Below are 12,067 nucleotides of genomic sequence, written 5' to 3'. Positions count from 1 at the left end.
TCTCCTGGGAATTGTTCTCTCTTCTGCAAGGCTGAAGAGAACAGCAGGAATGGTAATTTCATCAACATTGCCACCAGAAAGTGCTCATTGGAAACATCAAGACCTTTCTCAAGTTCAGTCTGAACTCTTCTCATCAGAGCAACCAGAGCAGATATTTGTCATTCAGATGATAAATAAGAGCCAATAATCACTTGCCAGACCTTCTTTTGTTATGAAAAATATCTTTATTAAATGAGGCAAGCCAGATTCCCCTTGGCTAAGGAAGATATTGTCAGAGAATCACAGAATCACAGAATATTAGGGGTTGGAAGGGACCTCCAAAGATCACTGAGTCCAACCCCCCTGCCAGAGCAGGACCAAAAAACCACACACATTCTAGATCTTTCACTCACAGGTCTCCTAAGAGTCAGTGAAGGGAAAACAGGCACTTCCCAGGACTGTTTCTCCTACGTGTAGATAGCTCTGTGTGCTGGGTGTCTCAGGTCCTCTTACAGTTAATGGAGGTGAAGTCAGGAATTCCAAGGAGCCTAATGATTCAGCTAAATCTAAAATGGATGCCTGCATTTGTCTGGCACAGACACCTCTAATCACTGACTATTGGCCTCCAGGTCTAGGTCTCCATGCAGAAATACCCAAATGGAAATAGCTGGGATAGGATTCAGCTGCCTAAACACAAGTGCTTGATGCCAGCTAGGATGTGTGAGATACACCTTCAAAGTGGTGTGTCAATCTGAAAATGAATCCCATCCTAGATACCTGCATTCAGAGGGATGAGCCATGCCCTGAAAGTGCTTGCTATCAGCTCTAACTGGAGCTGCACTGACCAGCTCTGAGATGGAGAAACCTACATCAGAGATGACTAAAGTCAAGTTGGATGAACCTCACTCCCACATAGACCTCATCACTGGTTCAGAGGAGGTGCTGGACTCCCTGACCTTTTCCCTGGGTCTGGAAGTTCTGCCACTTGGCTTGTCTAGATGTGCTGGCCCTCTCTGAAACATTTGTCCTTCCCAGCACACAGGCAAAATGGATGCAAAGGAAGATTTTTCCAAGTCACAGGGTGGTCTGGGTTGGACAGGACCTCTGAAATTCATCTAGTCCAACGCCCCTGCTAGAGCAGGGTCACCTACAGCAGATCACACAGGAACTTGTCCAGATGAGTTGTTAAAGTCTCCAGGGATGGAGACTTCACAACCTCCCTGGGCAGCCTGTCTCAGGGCTCTGTCACCCTTAGAGTCAAGAAGCATTTTTTCATATTCAGGTTAAACCTCCTGTGCTGCAGTTTGTGACAGTTGCCCTCCATTCTGCCACTGGACACCACTGAGCCTGGCCCCATCCTTCTGATACCCCTTTAGATATTTATAAGCATTTATGGGATCCCCCCTCAGTCTCCTCTTCTCCAGGCTGAACAGCCCCAGCTCTCCCAGGCATTCCTCTTAGGGCAGATGCTCCATTCCTCTAATAATCTTTGCAACCCTGTGCTGGACTCTTTCCACTAGTTCCTTATCCTTTAGGAGCTGGGGAGCCCAGAAGTGGATGCAATATTCCAAATGTGGCCTCACCAGGGCCACTGAAAACATTTTTCCCCCTGAAAAACTGATCATCAATCCATTTAGCTGATAGTGTGACAGTGAGCAGGAGGGACAGTGGCTTTATATTTCTGCTACATATCAAATTAAACATCTGCAAATGCATGAGAAAATAAAACCCAACACAACACACATCTTAAGTCTACCACTATGCACAGGGTTTCCCTTTCAACAACTACACATACATGCATTTTATCTTAGAGGTTCCCAGGTTTTTATTTCACACTTATCCATGAAGGCAAAACCTTTCGAGTGTGTGTTTTTGTTAATTCAAGGAGAAACAGTTTAAAGAATATATCGAGGAGCCAAGACCTGAATTGTCCAGCTGAAGACCATTTAAACAAGAAGATTTCAATCTGCCCTTCTGCACACAGTTTTTGGATTCTTTCTCCAGCCTGTAGTCTTCTAAAATAAATAACATTCTTTGAATTTATTAAAAAAATAAAATAAAATAGTAATTCTGTGGGAAAGGGTAGCAGGGAAGCAAAGTGCTGATCACTGATGACTCCAGTAATCCCAGGATAATTCTTCATTCTCTTTGAAGCCAGTGGGATTTTTTTTCCTCCTAATTTCAACAGGAAGAGGCCAAGGACTCATCCTCGAGTGTGATAACCTCTGCTGCTAGAAAGCCATAAAATACATTTATATTTTCCTGACATTGTTCTGTTTAGACAGGTTTAGGTTAACTCATCAGATTTCTTCCCCTACTAACTCTGGTTACTGTATCAAATTCTTGTCTTGTTATTTTGCTCCTAAAACTAGTGTTTGGATGTTGTAATGAGGAAGATGGAAGCTGGAAGCAGCAGATAAGAATGTTGTAGCTCTGCAGCAGGTAAGAATTTTGTAGCAGGCTTCTCAGGTGATTGCAGACAAACCACTTGGTGGGTTGCTGGGGGAGTGATGCACACGCTTTAGAAACCACTATCAACAAGAATCTACTGTGTGATTGCCAGAGGTTTTCCCACTCATGTTGAAGAGTGAATTTTCATGTAATCGTGCAAACCTGCTGAGAGTTGTAGCAGATGAGTTTCTGTACAATATACACCATCTGAATAGAGTTCATATTTCATGCAGTATTTTTAACAGTGAATTAAAACCAAATGCCAATAAAGAACCTTGGAGACCCATCCCTCCGCCTGAAAGTCTGGTTCTTGTTTGCATATTTACCTTCACCTCAGCTTTTTCAGCTCTCTGTGCAGATGTGGTACCCGTGGAGACCCTTGTTCACATATTCACTCCAACATTCAGTAATGTAGAGGCCCCAAAAGATCTCAAAACACATAAACCAGCAGCAGGACAGTCAGGCAGAGGAGGGATGAGGAGGTGCAGGTATGGAGCAGCCACAGCTTGGATTTGTGTTGAAACAGCTCCAGGGACCCATCTCTGGGAAGGGGATGACATGACATGGGGATGCTAAAGAGAGGGGGGGGTGACACCACTCCCCACAGCACATTTCTCATAGGAAAGTATCAATGTGCCTCTCTGGGGTTAGGGACTGGAGGCAGGTGAGGACAGAAATAGGGCTGAGAGTAAATCTTTGATCTCATGAAGCTCTGTTGTCTCTGTCCTGAGAGAAAACATCAGGACATCCACCTTCCCTGAAGCTCTGGTTATTTGCCTTCAGGTTTTAGAGACATGTCCTTCAGTGGTGAGGTCAGGGACAGCTCCATGGTCACCAGAGCAGGAGCCCTCCCTTCCCTGCAGCCATCTGTCCTCACATCAGCTATGGATTTGTCCCTTTTGTGAATGTGCAGGAGACATCAGGGCAATCCCCTCCTTTCTGTCCATGCAACTGAGAACACAGACAGGCAAGGTCCTCTAGAGAAGAGAAGCCTCCAGGGAGACCTCAGAGGACTTTTCATTTTCTGAAGAGGTTACAGAGAAACTGGGGAGGGACTTTTTACAAGAGAAGGCAGTGATAGGACAGGCAGTAATGGCTTTAAACTGGAACAGGGAAGGTTTAGACAACATATTAGGAAAAATTTCCTTCCTGTGAGGGTGGTGAGACACTGGAAAAGCTGTGGCTGCCCCATCCCTGGCAGTGTTGAAGGGCAGGTTGGATGGGGCTTGAAGCAGCCTGGGCTGGTGGGAGGTGTCCCTGCCCATGCAGGGGGTTGGAACTAGATGACATTTAAGGTCCCTTCCAACACAGACCATTCTATGCAGAAGCAAAGCCCTATCCCCTCCTCACCCACCTTCTCACACTCTATAACAGTGCTCATCAGCTGGGCCATCAGCTGGATGTAAGTCCATGGGCACTGCTGGCTAAGGATTTCCTACTGCTACAGCCACACAGCCTTGCATTCCCTTTCAGTTGTGCCACAAAGTCCTGGAGGGACTCTCACCACTGACCTACTTTGTATTAAAAGCAATTGTTGGAATAAAAGAATAGGTGGAAGAAGGCAGAGGAACTGCAACTCTTCCCACCCACGCTGAGGCCATGGTGGCCTTGGATAAAGCTCTTGGAGGCAAAACTCAGCCTGAAAGCTACAGGATTCCTGTGTCAGATTGTGAGGGCAGTGCTGTAGGATACAGAGAGCCTGATGTAAGGGGAGGTTGGGTTAGCACACAGAGTTGGACCAGAGCTCCCAAAATGCACTGAGAGTCATTGCATCCCAGATGGTTTCCAGACCTTGGGTCATTACAATCTTCTCCTCCAGCTCCTGCAGCTGGTGGATGAGCAGCAGCAGGCAGGGCTCCTGGGCCAGCAATGGTGAAGCCTTCTAGCATTCATCTCACACCAGGATACTCCTCCAGTCATCTTGCAGTGAACACAGGGGACAGTTCCTGAGCTGATGAAACCAGCCCCATGTTCTGTGCAGTGTAGGAAGCACCTAACACTTCTCCTCTGGTGCTCATTACTTTACAGCTGTTGGTATCAAATTTCATTCATCATCATTTTCCTCATTTTTCTCACAATTTCTCACAATTTTCTCATAATTTCCTCACAGTTTCTCACAGCCCTCCCCAAGCCTGACTTTATGATACCTACAGATGTCAGTCCCCCTTGGTCCTCCTTCATTCCTTCACCAACATCTCCGAGCTCCTCTAAATTCTACTAAACAGCACAGGACCCAGCAGGGGACTGCAAGGACCACCCACAAGAGTTGTTGCACGATGTATCCTGGTCATGCAGTTCTTCTCTTTGCTTTCTAGCTCCACAAAAGTCTTGATCCATGACATTCTCTTCCACTTTGTCATTACTTGGTGGAATACAGTCTCCATCCCTGCACAAGACCTGCTTAGGATCTCCTGGAAGTGAAGAAAAAAATTATCAACTGGTTGTCTTTTACTGCCTGCTTTCATTGACATGTTAAAATCATTGTTTTCAAAAGAATTAAACCCTGCTTTGTCATTATCTCTTCTCAGCTTGGGGCTGAACAGGATAGACTGGTGGAATGGAATGGAATGGAATGGAATGGAATGGAAGAGAGAGAGAGAGAGAGAGGGAGGAGAGGAGAGGAGAGGAGGGGAGAGGAGAGGAGAGGAGGGGAGAGGAGAGGAGAGGAGGGGAGAGGAGAGGAGAGGAGAGGAGAGGAGAGGAGAGGAGAGGAGAGGAGAGGAGAGGAGAGGAGAGGAGAGGAGAGGAGAGGAGAGGAGAGAAGGGAAGAGAAGAGAAGAGAAGAGAAGAGAAGAGAAGAGAAGAGAAGAGAAGAGAAGAGAAGAGAAGAGAAGAGAAGAGAAGAGAAGAGAAGAGAAGAGAAGAGAAGAGAAGAGAAGAGAAGAGAAGAGAAGAAGAGAAGAGAAGAGAAGAGAAGAGAAGAGAAGAGAAGAGAAGAGAAGAGAAGAGAAGAGAAGAGAAGAGAAGAGAAGAGAAGAGAAGAGAAGAGAAGAGAAGAGAAGAGAAGAGAAGAGAAGAGAAGAGAAGAGAAGAGAAGAGAAGAGAAGAGAAGAGAAGAGAAGAGAAGAGAAGAAAAGAGAAGAGAAGTGGAAAGGACCTTTAAAGCTCATCTAGTCCAAGCCCTGCAGTGAGCAGGGACATCCTCAACTAGACCAGCTTGCTCAGATAGCACAGCCTGCAGGCCCAGTTAAAAACCTGTATGACAGACCCTCTAGGTAAACACACTCATTTTCACAAAGGAAACATTCCTCATTAACATATGCAGAGAAGCTCAGGGAAAATCAATTTAGAACCAGGGACCAAAGCTGAGACACCTTCTGTCTGGGTAGGCCCTGAACTCCAAAAGGAAGCCACAATGTGATGCATTAAATTCCAGTTGGTTTTGAACAGAAGGCATCTATTAATGTCAAAGTTTTTTTGCTATTGTTGTTGGAGTTTGCCAAGCTGCAAATGTTCTGCAGTTTTCAAATGGAAATTGGTCTGGTTTTCCAACAGTTTGTTTTCCAGACAACTCAGCTGCCTGCCTGCTGGGCTATCTCAGTTACTGACTCCAGATTCCTACTGCAAAGCAACCCTGGAGGCAAATGCCTCTGATCCCACCTCCACATCCAATTTCCTTCTTGATTTATTTTTTTTCTCATTCAAAAACTGGGACAAAAATAACATTTCCAAATATTGAAATCCTGCAGGAAACCAACTGACCTTTCTCCACACTAGCTGGAAAACTGTGGGCAGGAAGAGGAGGCAGCAAAGAGATTCTGCATAGCTGGAGCTCCAGTCTTGAGGTCTTTGCTCACCAATAGCAGTGCACCATCCAAACATTGTGTAGCAAAGAATAATATTAAAGCAATTAAATGCTTTAATAATCATGGCTTATTGGATATTTATTCTGCTGTAGCACCAGAGATTTTTAACCATGCACAAGAGTCTGGGGGTGTAGAAACTCCTTATGTATCTCTGCACGTGAGCTTTGCTCTGGCAAATCATTGCTTCAAAGAACAAACCTGAAATTGCTGAATCTGAACACTTCTGATTTTAAAGGAAGCTCAAGCTTGGCTCTGAACATGCATTTTTGTGCCTCAGGGCTGCATGCAATAAGAAAGAGCAGAGCATTCCTTGCCAATCCTTGTTTTGAGCTGTCTGTGAACTCTTGGCACCGTGTCCCAGGAAGGCAGAGTGGAAATCAAGCTTTTGTTTAACCTACTTGTGTGGGCTCCCTGGGGAGGGAACTGTCTGCCTGGCCAGATCTGTGACTCTAGCTCCCCAAACGCCTTCATCCCAGAAAGCACTGGAGGGAATCATCACAGTTTGTTACCCAAATAAGGTGCCAAAGCTTATTCCTGGAGACACTCATTGAGGTTGCTCTGGTTGGCTGCACCTGTCAGGACTGCAACACAAGGAGGACAAGAAGGAAAGACAATCCAATGCTCATGGTGTGTCTAAACCTCAGGTCCAATCTGCAGGGTGACCCAGAAAACTCTGCTTCTTGGGCTATGGAGAGGAGGGATTGCCTGAAAACTTTTTCTTCTCTACCTTTACTGCTGTAGCTTTGCCCTGCTGGCTGAGCATTGGGAAGGCTGCAGACTGCCCAGCACTGGTGTGCATGGAACAGGAAAGGAGATACAAGCTCAGGTGAGGTTAGAAGACCTTTATTTAGTGGGGATGAACCTGTCTTGGTTGTGCATTCAGGCACTGTTGTCCATATGACCCCAGCCAGCAGAAGATGCACAGGTGGAAAAAGACTAAATCTATCATCAAATTTAGACACTACATTATATTTATACCAGATTTGATATATTTTATATTACATTCTATACTTCCATATGTCCTGAGAGCTGCAATGTTGAACACACCCTCAGTAGCTCATGCCCAGGTTCTGGATGCATTTGTAGGAGATGTTGAGAGCTGCATGGCAAAGCCCTCAGCTCTTTGCAGCTACAAGGGAAAAGGAGTGAAAAAAAAGATGTTGAGCCCTTGCTGAGCTGCAGATAAACCCACTGGGGGGCTGAAGGAATGTATTTCTTCCAGGCTTTCAGCACAGAGCCAGCTGTGCTCTGTGCCCTCCTGCTAACCCAGGCTGGCACTGGGGAGGGGAAGCACATCCAAGTTGAGGCAGTTGCTTTTCTGCTGTCCTGTATTTGCTGTTAAGAACTGCTCCTGGAAAAACATTTTGCTCTTGATTTTGTACAGCTCACCCAGTTTCAGCAGTTTATTTATAGAGAGGAAAAGGGCACACGAAGAGCTCACTGGTCTCTCCGGGCAGGAACAAATATTTAACTAGACTTTTTTTTTTATTTTCATGCCGAATTATTTTAACTGAACTAAATGTTAACACAACCACAGTAAGGTGGAAAATTTTCAGCACTAAAAAGACCAGCTACAGTCAATGCCAAGAATTAAGCACCACTGACACCTGCAAGTTCAAGGTACAATTCAGATGGAAGCATTTTCTGCCATGTGTGTCAATGCTTATGTACATGCACACGTATGTACAAATGCATATATGTGTACATAAAGATATAGGTATGCATATAATCATTCAGCAGCCATTCACCACCAGAGGGCAGGCAAAGTATATGTAAATCAATTCCCTGCACATGTCAATGAGACAATTGTTCAGTGGCCAGAAAGGTGTTGTCAGTATTTTCTTCGACCATCTCCAAAGACTTTTTTTATCCTGGATGTCAAGCCTTAAAACAGCCTCATGTTGCACAATGCACTGGCTGACTTATTATTTCTTTTCATTTGTTTGTTTAGAAATCCTCTGCATGTTTCAAGGGTGAAAATGGGCTGAGCTGGGAGCAGTCCTCCATGGGGTAAGCATAAGGGGTGTCACACTCGAAAGGTGAGAAGTTTCCTCATTGCTACAGCTGAAAGAGGAAGGGATTTTGGCACGGGTGTGCCTGGAGAAAAGGGAAGGTTGGAGGAAGATCTATGCTTACTCTTTTCAGTGGGCATAAGCTATTATTGCTCCTTTGCAGTCAGTGGATTTTCACTGATGTACCATAAAAGGACTGGTCTCTTCTGGGAGAGACAGTCTTTATCAAAGCTATGTAACTTGACAGTTGCACAGAGATAGTTACACAAAATCATCAGAGATCTGACCCTGGTGATGCTGGTATAAATCAATAAGCCATGTGGCTGCTCTCATAGTCCTGAGAACAGCTTGTTCCAGCCATCAAGATATGAGATGAAGTAGCAGGAACATGGTCCTCTGGTTAGACTAGACATCAGACAAGACAGAAGGAAAAAATATTGTACTGGGAGTGTGGTCAAACACAGGTTGCCCAGAGAGGTGGTAAATACTCTACCTCAGGAAACGTTCCAGGTTTGGTTGGACAGGACTCTGAGCATCTTGATCTAGTCAAAGATGTCCCTGCTCACTGCAGGGGGTGGGACTAAATGGCCTTTAAAGGTCCCTTCCAACCTGAACCACTCTGTGATTCTATGACAGGTACAATGAGCAGAGAAGAGCTTCTCCTTTTCACTTGTGCTTCAGAGAGAATAAAAATACAGGAGTGTCAACATCATAAAGTAAATCCTGACAAGCATGCTCCTCCAAACAGGAGGTGCTTATGATATGGCACAAGACAGACCTCCCAGATATGAAGAGCCATGAGATCCAGAAGGATCATTGACTAAAATCCAGTGCCTTTGACCTGAGGAGGAGAAGGGATGTATGTTCTAACCCCAGAAGCTGCATCCCAACTTGCTAACAAAGATCTGTGTGTTTGTGTACAAGGAGATGTTTTACAGGGGTACAGACATTCCTCAGGGCAGGAATCCTGCTCAGGGCTTTGCTGAGTGGGGTGATAGATGTCAGACCCTCAAAGCAGCAACAAAATGTCAGAATCGCTTACAATGTTTGCAACACTTCCAGAAATTCCATCCCCAAGTGGCTTCTTCCAGGGAAATCTGGAATGTATTTTAAGTGATTGATACGTCGAACTTGGGCAGGAAAGCTGGGATTTATACCAACAGGAGGTACACTCACAACCAGCAAAAAAAAACCCAGTTCCCTGTTTCCTGACTTTGAGAGGGGCTCATTTCCTTTAATTTTGAATCTCTGTTGGCATTAGTCACTCACCACTCCCTTCATGTTCACAGGAGAAAGTCAGAGCTCCTCACAGGTGACTCATCTGCTGGAGAATCAGATGAATCATGGGCAAGGAGGGCTTCTAATTTCCCTCCATGAGCTGTGAAGGATATCAAGATCAGTGGTTCATCTGATAGAAGCCAACTTTGCAGCTGTCTGCAATTGGTCAGAGACATCTCATCTTTTTCACCCAGGATGTCATTCTGGGGTTACAAATTTGTAGAGGAAAAAGGAGACCAGGAGTTCACTCAGCTCATCAAAGCTGCTGCTGAAGCTTCTCCCACCTGTGCTTGACACGGAGCTGATGGTAGATGTTTGAGCACAGCTATCCATGCTTCTGGCTGCCTCCATGTTTCACCATGCCAGTGCACCAGACTTCCCAGTGGAAATGTAGCTTGTGCAATGGCTCCAAAGTTCTCCAATTCTGAAATCTTGATGATGTTCAGCATCAAATTCAATTTTCAGTATTTGGAAAAATCAAAGAGACTGATGAGCAGGATTAAAAAGACATCATTTCCTTCAGGTTGTTGCCCTACATCTGCTTTCTCTCTCCACTTAAATAACTCTAACATTCCTCTGTGTCTCCCAAAGTACCTCCTGCTTCATTATTTGGTCCAGAAGGGTTGTTAGATGGTTCAGATAGTTTTCTCCTCCAGGAGTATGTTCCACCTGAAGCACAGTACACAGAGGCTGCCATGATGTCCTGTGTCAGCACAGCAAGGAGCATGCACAAGGATGAAGCCAACTTCTCAATACATTTCCCTCATACAAAAAAGAAAACATAATCCAAAAGATGCCATTGTGGGGCGGGAGTTAAATTACTCAAGAAAAGCCAACACTCTGTGCAGGAAGCAAAGTCATATTGGAATTAACCCAGAATCCATCTGTGAGCTATAAAAAAATGCTTTCAATAAGTGGTGACGTAGTGATGGATCAAGGGGCTATGGGAAGGATCAAAGGGTTTAAGGAACATGACAAAAATAGAGCATTTATAACTCATTTCTTCTCTCCCTAGGATTATGAGTGCAACTTTTCTTTTTTTTTTTTTTTCAGTGCCTGCATAAAAACTCAGCATAGAAGGAGCAAAAGACAGAGCAGATCACACTGTCATCCAACTGTGGTGCAACCTTTTTCCACAAGAGCTGAAAATTACCTGTTTCATGGCCGGCTTCAAGGCCTTGCACATACAATGCCAGTAATCCCTTCACTGCAGCTTCCCTACAGTAAGGGCAGCACCTATCTAAAGTAAAAGTCATTTTCACAAGGTCTGAGTCTGTACCAGGGACTAGCTCTCCTCTTCATTCTCCCACTCCAAAGCAAATGAAAAGAAAGAAGAAGAATGGATGATATTTCACATTTTGAATTGGGATCTAAAGAAAGAAATATGATCTTTAAGCCCATTAACACAGACAGCAGAGCAAACAGTTCTGCAGCTTGTTTGACACCACCTGATTCCCAGATCCTCCTGCTCTTGCAGTGTCAGGCAGAGATATGAGAAGTATTTGCAAGAGAAACCACATCAGTCTCGTCTGGTTTGCCTTTTCAGATAAACCAGATTTGTCACATAGAGCACAATTTCCTGAACCTGTTGATAAAGCTTGGGATGTTTCAAGCACAGACTGCAAGATGTTCCTGGAGATGAGGGTGAGGGGCAGCAGACAAAGCCCAGAGACACTTGGAAAGTGTGGGTTGGATGCAGGCTGCCTCCAATCATCGGGCAGGACGAGTGCAAGGCAGAAGGTCTCTGCCCTTATTTCTCTCTTCTCAAGTTGTTCACCTGGCAACTTTGACTGCAAGACACACCTCAAAGTCTCACTGGGCAATGGTGTAAGTCTGAGGACCACAGCCAGTGGCAAATAAACACAGAGCACCCTGGAGGTAGTTTTGACCCCACATAATCCAAACACAAATTCCACTTGCTTTGGTTTCCCCCCCCAGAAAAAAAAATCTCTCTGCAACTCCTGTTCTATGCTTTTCTTGCCTGCCAGTTTTGCCCATATGTTTTCCCTGTTCTTTCTCTCTTACTGTCTCCCTGCTCCATGTCCCAGCAACCCCATATCTGGCCATCATATCCTGCTCACTGGTACTTCTGTTATTTTATAGAACCATGGAAGAGTTTGGATTGGAAAATGCTTTTAAAGATCATCAAGTACAAGCTCCGTGCAGTGAGCAGGGACATCTGCAACTAGACCAGGTCGCTCAGAGCCTCGTCCAACCTCACCTTGAATGTCTCCAGGGATGGGGCATCTCCCACCTCTCTGAGCAACCTGGGTCAGTGTCTCATCATAAAAAATGTCTTCCTTAAGTCCAATCTATATCTCCTCTCTTTTAGTTTAAAACCATCACCCCTTGTCCTGTCACTACAGACCCTGCTAGCAAGCCCTTCCTCATCTTTCTTATAATCCCCCTGTAAGTATTGAAAGGCAAAAACAAGGTCTCCCCAGAAACTTTCCCTCTGCAGGGTGAACAACCCAAATTTTCCCAACCTTTTCTCATTGTGATGTTCAATTCTTCAGATCACCTTTTGTGACCTCTAGACTC

This window comes from Apus apus, chromosome 1 (assembly GCF_020740795.1).
Source record: "Apus apus isolate bApuApu2 chromosome 1, bApuApu2.pri.cur, whole genome shotgun sequence".
In the NCBI taxonomy this organism is placed as follows: domain Eukaryota; kingdom Metazoa; phylum Chordata; class Aves; order Apodiformes; family Apodidae; genus Apus; species Apus apus.
The sequence above is the reverse complement of the archived record's forward strand: the minus strand, read 5'-3'. Positions refer to the sequence as shown.